This window comes from Oncorhynchus mykiss, unplaced genomic scaffold, assembly GCF_013265735.2.
Source record: "Oncorhynchus mykiss isolate Arlee unplaced genomic scaffold, USDA_OmykA_1.1 un_scaffold_304, whole genome shotgun sequence".
Classification (NCBI taxonomy): domain Eukaryota; kingdom Metazoa; phylum Chordata; class Actinopteri; order Salmoniformes; family Salmonidae; genus Oncorhynchus; species Oncorhynchus mykiss.
The window spans coordinates 44,515-56,790 of record NW_023493753.1 but is presented as its reverse complement, the minus strand read 5'-3'; the positions used below and the strand labels follow the sequence as shown (position 1 = coordinate 56,790).

Genomic DNA, 12,276 nt, shown 5'->3' with positions numbered 1-12,276 from the left:
TAGCTGTTAGGATTCCTGGTTTTCACCCAGGTGGCCGGGGTTCATCTCCCGGTATGGGAAAGAATATCTTGTAGTTTGGGATGCACTTGTGTAACAACAGATACTGCATTTTAACTGGCAGCAGTTTCACACAACACAACAATATTCCATCAGCAACAGGAAATGTGACATGTTATACAAGGCTTTTTAAACGTTGAATACACTTCATGGCTGCATTTCTTGCTCTGCAGTAAAATTCATGCAACAACAGGAGGATCAAATTAAGATTTGCATCTGTAACAGAAATCCCAAGGAACCTTGTCGGTGACAGAAGCTATGACTGTGTACACTGGCCTAGGTGTGTCCTGACTTCAGCTTGGCTGTGCGGCCAGTGGCGCAATGGATAACATGTCTGATAACAGGTCAGAAAATTGAATATTTGACTCCTGTTTGGCTCAAAACTAGATTTATTTGACCAAAATCAAGCTGGGAAAAATACTGTATACTTTTCATTGTGTCTGGCAGTTCTAGATTCAAACACATTTTAGACTGATTTTATATGGGACTTTTCTCCATCATCTCTGAGAAAAAGATGGAGCTTGTAATTACAACAAGCATAATTTCAACGTTTATGGATTTGTCTGTGATGTTTTTTTAAAGTAACTGTCTTCCCATATGGTCTGGCTTTTAGGATTCCTGTTTTTCGCCCGGGTTCAACTCCCAGTATGGGAAAGAACATCTTGTCATTTGGGATGCACTTGTGTAAGAACAGATACCACATTTTAACTGGCAGCAGAATCACACAACACAACAATATTCCCTCAGCAACAGAAAATGTGACATGTTTTGTAGATTCATAATTTACAAGACTTTTTAAACATTGAATACACTTCAAGTTTGCATTTCTTGCTCTGCAGTAAAATTCATGCAACAACAGGAGGATCAAATTAAGATATGCATCTGAAACAGAAAACCAAGGAACCTTGTTGTTGACAGACGCAATGACTGTGTACACTGGTCTAGCTGTGACCTGACTTCAGCTTAGACGTGGAGCCAGTGGCGCGATGTATAACGTGTCTGACTACGGATCAGAATATTCTAGGTTCGACTCCTTGCTGCCTTGATACTTAATGTTTAATTGATTGAAATCAATCCGGGATTGATACTGTATACTTCTCAGTGCCTCTGGCTGTTCTCACTTCAAACTCATTTTAGACTGATTTCATCTGGACATTCCCCAACATCTCAGAGAAAAAAAGATGTAGCTTTTAATCCAACAGGCATAATGTCAACATTTAAAGATTTGTCTGTGATGTGTATTTTAAGTATGTGTCTTCCCATATGGTCTAGCGGTTAGGATTCCTGGTTTTCACCCAGGTGGCCCGGGTTCAACTCCCGGTATGGGAAAGAATATCTTGTTGTTTGGGATGCACTTGTGTAACAACAGATACTGCATTTTAACTGGCAGCAGTTTCACACAACACAACAATATTCCCTCAGCAACAGGAAATGTGACATGTTATGTAGATTCAAATTATACAAGGCATTTTAAACGTTGAATACACTTCATGGCTGCATTTCTTGCTCTGCAGTAAAATTCATGCAACAACAGGAGGATCAAATTAAGATTTGCATCTGTAACAGAAATCCCAAGGAACCTTGTCGGTGACAGAAGCTATGACTGTGTACACTGGCCTAGGTGTGTCCTGACTTCAGCTTGGCTGTGCGGCCAGTGGCGCAATGGATAACGTGTCTGATAACAGGTCAGAAGATTGAATATTTGACTCCTGTTTGGCTCAAAACTAGATTTATTTGACCAAAATCAAGCTGGGAAAAATACTGTATACTTTTCATTGTGTCTGGCAGTTCTCGATTCAAACACATTTTAGACTGATTTTATATGGGACTTTTCTCCAACATCGCTGAGAAAAAGATGGAGCTTGTAATTACAACAAGCATCATTTCAACGTTTATGGATTTGTCTGTGATGTTTTTTTAAAGTAACTGTCTTCCCATATGGTCTGGCTTTTAGGATTTCTGGTTTTCGCCCGGGTTGAACTCCCAGTATGGGAAAGAACATCTTGTCATTTGGGATGCACTTGTGTAAGAACAGATACCACATTTTAACTGGCAGCAGAATCACACAACACAACAATATTCCCTCAGCAACAGCAAATGTGACATGTTTTGTAGATTCATAATTTACAAGACTTTTTAAACATTGAATACACTTCAAGTTTGCATTTCTTGCTCTTCAGTAAAATTCATGCAACAACAGGAGGATCAAATTAAGATATGCATCTGAAACAGAAAACCAAGGAACCTTGTTGTTGACAGACACAATGACTGTGTACACTGGTCTAGCTGTGACCTGACTTCAGCTTAGACGTGGGGCCAGTGGCGCAATGGATAACGTGTCTGACTACGGATCAGAAGATTCTAGGTTCGACTCCTGGCTGGCTCGATACTTAATTTAATTGATTGAAATCAAGCCGGCATTGATACTGTATACTCTTCAGTGCTTCTGGCTGTTCTCACTTCAAACTCATTTTAGACTGATTTCATCTGGACATTCCCCAACATCTCAGAGAAAAAAAGATGTAGCTTTTAATCCAAAAGGCATAATGTCAACATTTAAAGATTTGTCTGTGATGTGTATTTTAAGTATGTGTCTTTCCATATGGTCTAGCGGTTAGGATTCCTGGTTTTCACCCAGGTGGCCCGGGTTCAACTCCCGGTATGGGAAAGAATATCTTGTTGTTTGGGATGCACTTGTGTAACAACAGATACTGCATTTTAACTGGCAGCAGTTTCACACAACACAACAATATTCCCTCAGCAACAGGAAATGTGACATGTTATGTAGATTCAAATTATACAAGGCATTTTAAACGTTGAATACACTTCATTGCTGCATTTCTTGCTCTGCAGTAAAATTCATGCAACAACAGGAGGATCAAATTAAGATTTGCATCTGTAACAGAAATCCCAAGGAACCTTGTCGGTGACAGAAGCTATGACTGTGTACACTGGCCTAGGTGTGTCCTGACTTCAGCTTGGCTGTGCGGCCAGTGGCGCAATGGATAACGTGTCTGATAACAGGTCAGAAGATTGAATATTTGACTCCTGTTTGGCTCAAAACTAGATTTATTTGACCAAAATCAAGCTGGAAAAAATACTGTATACTTTTCATTGTGTCTGGCAGTTCTCGATTCAAACACATTTTAGACTGATTTTATATGGGACTTTTCTCCAACATCGCTGAGAAAAAGATGGAGCTTGTAATTACAACAAGCATCATTTCAACGTTTATGGATTTGTCTGTGATGTTTTTTTAAAGTAACTGTCTTCCCATATGGTCTGGCTTTTAGGATTTCTGGTTTTCGCCCGGGTTGAACTCCCTGTATGGGAAAGAACATCTTGTCATTTGGGATGCACTTGTGTAAGAACAGATACCACATTTTAACTGGCAGCAGAATCACACAACACAACAATATTCCCTCAGCAACAGCAAATGTGACATGTTTTGTAGATTCATAATTTACAAGACTTTTTAAACATTGAATACACTTCAAGTTTGCATTTCTTGCTCTTCAGTAAAATTCATGCAACAACAGGAGGATCAAATTAAGATATGCATCTGAAACAGAAAACCAAGGAACCTTGTTGTTGACAGACACAATGACTGTGTACACTGGTCTAGCTGTGACCTGACTTCAGCTTAGACGTGGGGCCAGTGGCGCAATGGATAACGTGTCTGACTACGGATCAGAAGATTCTATGTTCGACTCCTGGCTGGCTCGATACTTAATTTAATTGATTGAAATCAAGCCGGCATTGATACTGTATACTCTTCAGTGCTTCTGGCTGTTCTCACTTCAAACTCATTTTAGACTGATTTCATCTGGACATTCCCCAACATCTCAGAGAAAAAAAGATGTAGCTTTTAATCCAAAAGGCATAATGTCAACATTTAAAGATTTGTCTGTGATGTGTATTTTAAGTATGTGTCTTCCCATATGGTCTAGCGGTTAGGATTCCTGGTTTTCACCCAGGTGGCCCGGGTTCAACTCCCGGTATGGGAAAGAATATCTTGTTGTTTGGGATTGTTGTTTGGGATTCAAACACATTTTAGACTGATTTTATATGGGACTTTTCTCCAACATCGCTGAGAAAAAGATGGAGCTTGTAATTACAACAAGCATCATTTCAACGTTTATGGATTTGTCTGTGATGTTTTTTTAAAGTAACTGTCTTCCCATATGGTCTGGCTTTTAGGATTTCTGGTTTTCGCCCGGGTTGAACTCCCAGTATGGGAAAGAACATCTTGTCATTTGGGATGCACTTGTGTAAGAACAGATACCACATTTTAACTGGCAGCAGAATCACACAACACAACAATATTCCCTCAGCAACAGCAAATGTGACATGTTTTGTAGATTCATAATTTACAAGACTTTTTAAACATTGAATACACTTCAAGTTTGCATTTCTTGCTCTTCAGTAAAATTCATGCAACAACAGGAGGATCAAATTAAGATATGCATCTGAAACAGAAAACCAAGGAACCTTGTTGTTGACAGACACAATGACTGTGTACACTGGTCTAGCTGTGACCTGACTTCAGCTTAGACGTGGGGCCAGTGGCGCAATGGATAACGTGTCTGACTACGGATCAGAAGATTCTAGGTTCGACTCCTGGCTGGCTCGATACTTAATTTAATTTATTGAAATCAAGCCGGGATTGATACTGTATACTTTTCAGTGCTTCTGGCTGTTCTCACTTCAAACTCATTTTAGACTGATTTCATCTGGACATTCCCCAACATCTCAGAGAAAAAAAGATGTAGCTTTTAATCCAAAAGGCATAATGTCAACATTTAAAGATTTGTCTGTGATGTGTATTTTAAGTATGTGTCTTCCCATATGGTCTAGCGGTTAGGATTCCTGGTTTTCACCCAGGTGGCCCGGGTTCAACTCCTGGTATGGGAAAGAATATCTTGTTGTTTGGGATGCACTTGTGTAACAACAGATACTGCATTTTAACTGGCAGCAGTTTCACACAACACAACAATATTCCCTCAGCAACAGGAAATGTGACATGTTATGTAGATTCAAATTATACAAGGCATTTTAAACGTTGAATACACTTCATTGCTGCATTTCTTGCTCTGCAGTAAAATTCATGCAACAACAGGAGGATCAAATTAAGATTTGCATCTGTAACAGAAATCCCAAGGAACCTTGTCGGTGACAGAAGCTATGACTGTGTACACTGGCCTAGGTGTGTCCTGACTTCAGCTTGGCTGTGCGGCCAGTGGCGCAATGGATAACGTGTCTGATAACAGGTCAGAAGATTGAATATTTGACTCCTGTTTGGCTCAAAACTAGATTTATTTGACCAAAATCAAGCTGGAAAAAATACTGTATACTTTTCATTGTGTCTGGCAGTTCTCGATTCAAACACATTTTAGACTGATTTTATATGGGACTTTTCTCCAACATCGCTGAGAAAAAGATGGAGCTTGTAATTACAACAAGCATCATTTCAACGTTTATGGATTTGTCTGTGATGTTTTTTTAAAGTAACTGTCTTCCCATATGGTCTGGCTTTTAGGATTTCTGGTTTTCGCCCGGGTTGAACTCCCTGTATGGGAAAGAACATCTTGTCATTTGGGATGCACTTGTGTAAGAACAGATACCACATTTTAACTGGCAGCAGAATCACACAACACAACAATATTCCCTCAGCAACAGCAAATGTGACATGTTTTGTAGATTCATAATTTACAAGACTTTTTAAACATTGAATACACTTCAAGTTTGCATTTCTTGCTCTTCAGTAAAATTCATGCAACAACAGGAGGATCAAATTAAGATATGCATCTGAAACAGAAAACCAAGGAACCTTTTTGTTGACAGACGCAATGACTGTGTACACTGGTCTAGCTGTGACCTGACTTCAGCTTAGACGTGGGGCCAGTGGCGCAATGGATAACGTGTCTGACTACGGATCAGAAGATTCTAGGTTCGACTCCTGGCTGGCTCGATACTTAATTTAATTTATTGAAATCAAGCCGGGATTGATACTGTATACTTTTCAGTGCTTCTGGCTGTTCTCACTTCAAACTCATTTTAGACTGATTTCATCTGGACATTCCCCAACATCTCAGAGAAAAAAAGATGTAGCTTTTAATCCAAAAGGCATAATGTCAACATTTAAAGATTTGTCTGTGATGTGTATTTTAAGTATGTGTCTTCCCATATGGTCTAGCGGTTAGGATTCCTGGTTTTCACCCAGGTGGCCTGGGTTCAACTCCTGGTATGGGAAAGAATATCTTGTTGTTTGGGATGCACTTGTGTAACAACAGATACTGCATTTTAACTGGCAGCAGTTTCACACAACACAACAATATTCCCTCAGCAACAGGAAATGTGACATGTTATGTAGATTCAAATTATACAAGGCATTTTAAACGTTGAATACACTTCATTGCTGCATTTCTTGCTCTGCAGTAAAATTCATGCAACAACAGGAGGATCAAATTAAGATTTGCATCTGTAACAGAAATCCCAAGGAACCTTGTCGGTGACAGAAGCTATGACTGTGTACACTGGCCTAGGTGTGTCCTGACTTCAGCTTGGCTGTGCGGCCAGTGGCGCAATGGATAACGTGTCTGATAACAGGTCAGAAGATTGAATATTTGACTCCTGTTTGGCTCAAAACTAGATTTATTTGACCAAAATCAAGCTGGAAAAAATACTGTATACTTTTCATTGTGTCTGGCAGTTCTCGATTCAAACACATTTTAGACTGATTTTATATGGGACTTTTCTCCAACATCGCTGAGAAAAAGATGGAGCTTGTAATTACAACAAGCATCATTTCAACGTTTATGGATTTGTCTGTGATGTTTTTTTAAAGTAACTGTCTTCCCATATGGTCTGGCTTTTAGGATTTCTGGTTTTCGCCCGGGTTGAACTCCCTGTATGGGAAAGAACATCTTGTCATTTGGGATGCACTTGTGTAAGAACAGATACCACATTTTAACTGGCAGCAGAATCACACAACACAACAATATTCCCTCAGCAACAGCAAATGTGACATGTTTTGTAGATTCATAATTTACAAGACTTTTTAAACATTGAATACACTTCAAGTTTGCATTTCTTGCTCTTCAGTAAAATTCATGCAACAACAGGAGGATCAAATTAAGATATGCATCTGAAACAGAAAACCAAGGAACCTTGTTGTTGACAGACACAATGACTGTGTACACTGGTCTAGCTGTGACCTGACTTCAGCTTAGACGTGGGGCCAGTGGCGCAATGGATAACGTGTCTGACTACGGATCAGAAGATTCTAGGTTCGACTCCTGGCTGGCTCGATACTTAATTTAATTGATTGAAATCAAGCCGGGATTGATACTGTATACTTTTCAGTGCTTCTGGCTGTTCTCACTTCAAACTCATTTTAGACTGATTTCATCTGGACATTCCCCAACATCTCAGAGAAAAAAAGATGTAGCTTTTAATCCAAAAGGCATAATGTCAACATTTAAAGATTTGTCTGTGATGTGTATTTTAAGTATGTGTCTTCCCATATGGTCTAGCGGTTAGGATTCCTGGTTTTCACCCAGGTGGCCCGGGTTCAACTCCTGGTATGGGAAAGAATATCTTGTTGTTTGGGATGCACTTGTGTAACAACAGATACTGCATTTTAACTGGCAGCAGTTTCACACAACACAACAATATTCCCTCAGCAACAGGAAATGTGACATGTTATGTAGATTCAAATTATACAAGGCATTTTAAACGTTGAATACACTTCATTGCTGTATTTCTTGCTCTGCAGTAAAATTCATGCAACAACAGGAGGATCAAATTAAGATTTGCATCTGTAACAGAAATCCCAAGGAACCTTGTCGGTGACAGAAGCTATGACTGTGTACACTGGCCTAGGTGTGTCCTGACTTCAGCTTGGCTGTGCGGCCAGTGGCGCAATGGATAACGTGTCTGATAACAGGTCAGAAGATTGAATATTTGACTCCTGTTTGGCTCAAAACTAGATTTATTTGACCAAAATCAAGCTGGGAAAAATACTGTATACTTTTCATTGTGTCTGGCAGTTCTCGATTCAAACACATTTTAGACTGATTTTATATGGGACTTTTCTCCAACATCGCTGAGAAAAAGATGGAGCTTGTAATTACAACAAGCATCATTTCAACGTTTATGGATTTGTCTGTGATGTTTTTTTAAAGTAACTGTCTTCCCATATGGTCTGGCTTTTAGGATTTCTGGTTTTCGCCCGGGTTGAACTCCCTGTATGGGAAAGAACATCTTGTCATTTGGGATGCACTTGTGTAAGAACAGATACCACATTTTAACTGGCAGCAGAATCACACAACACAACAATATTCCCTCAGCAACAGCAAATGTGACATGTTTTGTAGATTCATAATTTACAAGACTTTTTAAACATTGAATACACTTCAAGTTTGCATTTCTTGCTCTTCAGTAAAATTCATGCAACAACAGGAGGATCAAATTAAGATATGCATCTGAAACAGAAAACCAAGGAACCTTGTTGTTGACAGACACAATGACTGTGTACACTGGTCTAGCTGTGACCTGACTTCAGCTTAGACGTGGGGCCAGTGGCGCAATGGATAACGTGTCTGACTACGGATCAGAAGATTCTAGGTTCGACTCCTGGCTGGCTCGATACTTAATTTAATTGATTGAAATCAAGCCGGGATTGATACTGTATACTTTTCAGTGCTTCTGGCTGTTCTCACTTCAAACTCATTTTAGACTGATTTCATCTGGACATTCCCCAACATCTCAGAGAAAAAAAGATGTAGCTTTTAATCCAAAAGGCATAATGTCAACATTTAAAGATTTGTCTGTGATGTGTATTTTAAGTATGTGTCTTCCCATATGGTCTAGCGGTTAGGATTCCTGGTTTTCACCCAGGTGGCCCGGGTTCAACTCCCGGTATGGGAAAGAATATCTTGTTGTTTGGGATGCACTTGTGTAACAACAGATACTGCATTTTAACTGGCAGCAGTTTCACACAACACAACAATATTCCCTCAGCAACAGGAAATGTGACATGTTATGTAGATTCAAATTATACAAGGCATTTTAAACGTTGAATACACTTCATTGCTGCATTTCTTGCTCTGCAGTAAAATTCATGCAACAACAGGAGGATCAAATTAAGATTTGCATCTGTAACAGAAATCCCAAGGAACCTTGTCGGTGACAGAAGCTATGACTGTGTACACTGGCCTAGGTGTGTCCTGACTTCAGCTTGGCTGTGCGGCCAGTGTCTGATAACAGGTCAGAAGATTGAATATTTGACTCCTGTTTGGCTCAAAACTAGATTTATTTGACCAAAATCAAGCTGGAAAAAATACTGTATACTTTTCATTGTGTCTGGCAGTTCTCGATTCAAACACATTTTAGACTCATTTTATATGGGACTTTTCTCCAACATCGCTGAGAAAAAGATGGAGCTTGTAATTACAACAAGCATCATTTCAACGTTTATGGATTTGTCTGTGATGTTTTTTTAAAGTAACTGTCTTCCCATATGGTCTGGCTTTTAGGATTTCTGGTTTTCGCCCGGGTTGAACTCCCTGTATGGGAAAGAACATCTTGTCATTTGGGATGCACTTGTGTAAGAACAGATACCACATTTTAACTGGCAGCAGAATCACACAACACAACAATATTCCCTCAGCAACAGCAAATGTGACATGTTTTGTAGATTCATAATTTACAAGACTTTTTAAACATTGAATACACTTCAAGTTTGCATTTCTTGCTCTTCAGTAAAATTCATGCAACAACAGGAGGATCAAATTAAGATATGCATCTGAAACAGAAAACCAAGGAACCTTGTTGTTGACAGACACAATGACTGTGTACACTGGTCTAGCTGTGACCTGACTTCAGCTTAGACGTGGGGCCAGTGGCGCAATGGATAACGTGTCTGACTACGGATCAGAAGATTCTAGGTTCGACTCCTGGCTGGCTCGATACTTAATTTAATTTATTGAAATCAAGCCGGGATTGATACTGTATACTTTTCAGTGCTTCTGGCTGTTCTCACTTCAAACTCATTTTAGACTGATTTCATCTGGACATTCCCCAACATCTCAGAGAAAAAAAGATGTAGCTTTTAATCCAAAAGGCATAATGTCAACATTTAAAGATTTGTCTGTGATGTGTATTTTAAGTATGTGTCTTCCCATATGGTCTAGCGGTTAGGATTCCTGGTTTTCACCCAGGTGGCCCGGGTTCAACTCCTGGTATGGGAAAGAATATCTTGTTGTTTGGGATGCACTTGTGTAACAACAGATACTGCATTTTAACTGGCAGCAGTTTCACACAACACAACAATATTCCCTCAGCAACAGGAAATGTGACATGTTATGTAGATTCAAATTATACAAGGCATTTTAAACGTTGAATACACTTCATTGCTGCATTTCTTGCTCTGCAGTAAAATTCATGCAACAACAGGAGGATCAAATTAAGATTTGCATCTGTAACAGAAATCCCAAGGAACCTTGTCGGTGACAGAAGCTATGACTGTGTACACTGGCCTAGGTGTGTCCTGACTTCAGCTTGGCTGTGCGGCCAGTGGCGCAATGGATAACGTGTCTGATAACAGGTCAGAAGATTGAATATTTGACTCCTGTTTGGCTCAAAACTAGATTTATTTGACCAAAATCAAGCTGGGAAAAATACTGTATACTTTTCATTGTGTCTGGCAGTTCTCGATTCAAACACATTTTAGACTGATTTTATATGGGACTTTTCTCCAACATCGCTGAGAAAAAGATGGAGCTTGTAATTACAACAAGCATCATTTCAACGTTTATGGATTTGTCTGTGATGTTTTTTTAAAGTAACTGTCTTCCCATATGGTCTGGCTTTTAGGATTTCTGGTTTTCGCCCGGGTTGAACTCCCAGTATGGGAAAGAACATCTTGTCATTTGGGATGCACTTGTGTAAGAACAGATACCACATTTTAACTGGCAGCAGAATCACACAACACAACAATATTCCCTCAGCAACAGCAAATGTGACATGTTTTGTAGATTCATAATTTACAAGACTTTTTAAACATTGAATACACTTCAAGTTTGCATTTCTTGCTCTTCAGTAAAATTCATGCAACAACAGGAGGATCAAATTAAGATATGCATCTGAAACAGAAAACCAAGGAACCTTGTTGTTGACAGACACAATGACTGTGTACACTGGTCTAGCTGTGACCTGACTTCAGCTTAGACGTGGGGCCAGTGGCGCAATGGATAACGTGTCTGACTACGGATCAGAAGATTCTAGGTTCGACTCCTGGCTGACTCGATATTTAATTGATTGAAATCAAGCCGGGATTGATACTGTATACTTTTCAGTGCTTCTGGCTGTTCTCACTTCAAACTCATTTTAGACTGATTTCATCTGGACATTCCCCAACATCTCAGAGAAAAAAAGATGTAGCTTTTAATCCAAAAGGCATAATGTCAACATTTAAAGATTTGTCTGTGATGTGTATTTTAAGTATGTGTCTTCCCATATGGTCTAGCGGTTAGGATTCCTGGTTTTCACCCAGGTGGCCCGGGTTCAACTCCCGGTATGGGAAAGAATATCTTGTTGTTTGGGATGCACTTGTGTAACAACAGACACTGCATTTTAACTGGCAGCAGTTTCACACAACACAACAATATTCCCTCAGCAACAGGAAATGTGACATGTTATGTAGATTCAAATTATACAAGGCATTTTAAACGTTGAATACACTTCATTGCTGCATTTCTTGCTCTGCAGTAAAATTCATGCAACAACAGGAGGATCAAATTAAGATTTGCATCTGTAACAGAAATCCCAAGGAACCTTGTCGGTGACAGAAGCTATGACTGTGTACACTGGCCTAGGTGTGTCCTGACTTCAGCTTGGCTGTGCGGCCAGTGGCGCAATGGATAACGTGTCTGATAACAGGTCAGAAGATTGAATATTTGACTCCTGTTTGGCTCAAAACTAGATTTATTTGACCAAAATCAAGCTGGGAAAAATACTGTATACTTTTCATTGTGTCTGGCAGTTCTCGATTCAAACACATTTTAGACTGATTTTATATGGGACTTTTCTCCAACATCGCTGAGAAAAAGATGGAGCTTGTAATTACAACAAGCATCATTTCAACGTTTATGGATTTGTCTGTGATGTTTTTTTAAAGTAATTGTCTTCCCATATGGTCTGGCTTTTAGGATTTCT

At 39.4% G+C, this 12,276-nt stretch overlaps 16 non-coding genes across 16 annotated transcripts; all 16 read left to right on the top strand.

The window, feature by feature from the left end:
- Positions 1-1,314: 1,314 nt before the first annotated feature.
- On the top strand, positions 1,315-1,386 carry trnae-uuc. Its single transcript has one exon. It is a non-coding gene; the product is annotated as a tRNA-Glu (tRNA).
- Positions 1,387-2,370: 984 nt separating this feature from the next.
- On the top strand, positions 2,371-2,443 carry trnar-acg. Its single transcript has one exon. It is a non-coding gene; the product is annotated as a tRNA-Arg (tRNA).
- A 210-nt stretch (positions 2,444-2,653) lies between these two features.
- trnae-uuc lies at positions 2,654-2,725 on the top strand. The gene has a single exon. It is a non-coding gene; the product is annotated as a tRNA-Glu (tRNA).
- Positions 2,726-3,992: 1,267 nt separating this feature from the next.
- trnae-uuc lies at positions 3,993-4,064 on the top strand. The gene has a single exon. It is a non-coding gene; the product is annotated as a tRNA-Glu (tRNA).
- A 552-nt stretch (positions 4,065-4,616) lies between these two features.
- Positions 4,617-4,689, top strand: trnar-acg. The gene has a single exon. It is a non-coding gene; the product is annotated as a tRNA-Arg (tRNA).
- Positions 4,690-4,899: 210 nt separating this feature from the next.
- On the top strand, positions 4,900-4,971 carry trnae-uuc. The gene has a single exon. It is a non-coding gene; the product is annotated as a tRNA-Glu (tRNA).
- Positions 4,972-5,955: 984 nt separating this feature from the next.
- On the top strand, positions 5,956-6,028 carry trnar-acg. The gene has a single exon. It is a non-coding gene; the product is annotated as a tRNA-Arg (tRNA).
- A 210-nt stretch (positions 6,029-6,238) lies between these two features.
- Positions 6,239-6,310, top strand: trnae-uuc. Its single transcript has one exon. It is a non-coding gene; the product is annotated as a tRNA-Glu (tRNA).
- A 984-nt stretch (positions 6,311-7,294) lies between these two features.
- trnar-acg lies at positions 7,295-7,367 on the top strand. Its single transcript has one exon. It is a non-coding gene; the product is annotated as a tRNA-Arg (tRNA).
- A 210-nt stretch (positions 7,368-7,577) lies between these two features.
- Positions 7,578-7,649, top strand: trnae-uuc. The gene has a single exon. It is a non-coding gene; the product is annotated as a tRNA-Glu (tRNA).
- A 984-nt stretch (positions 7,650-8,633) lies between these two features.
- Positions 8,634-8,706, top strand: trnar-acg. The gene has a single exon. It is a non-coding gene; the product is annotated as a tRNA-Arg (tRNA).
- Positions 8,707-8,916: 210 nt separating this feature from the next.
- On the top strand, positions 8,917-8,988 carry trnae-uuc. The gene has a single exon. It is a non-coding gene; the product is annotated as a tRNA-Glu (tRNA).
- A 967-nt stretch (positions 8,989-9,955) lies between these two features.
- trnar-acg lies at positions 9,956-10,028 on the top strand. Its single transcript has one exon. It is a non-coding gene; the product is annotated as a tRNA-Arg (tRNA).
- A 210-nt stretch (positions 10,029-10,238) lies between these two features.
- On the top strand, positions 10,239-10,310 carry trnae-uuc. The gene has a single exon. It is a non-coding gene; the product is annotated as a tRNA-Glu (tRNA).
- Positions 10,311-11,294: 984 nt separating this feature from the next.
- Positions 11,295-11,367, top strand: trnar-acg. The gene has a single exon. It is a non-coding gene; the product is annotated as a tRNA-Arg (tRNA).
- Positions 11,368-11,572: 205 nt separating this feature from the next.
- On the top strand, positions 11,573-11,644 carry trnae-uuc. Its single transcript has one exon. It is a non-coding gene; the product is annotated as a tRNA-Glu (tRNA).
- The last annotated feature ends 632 nt before the right edge of the window (positions 11,645-12,276 follow it).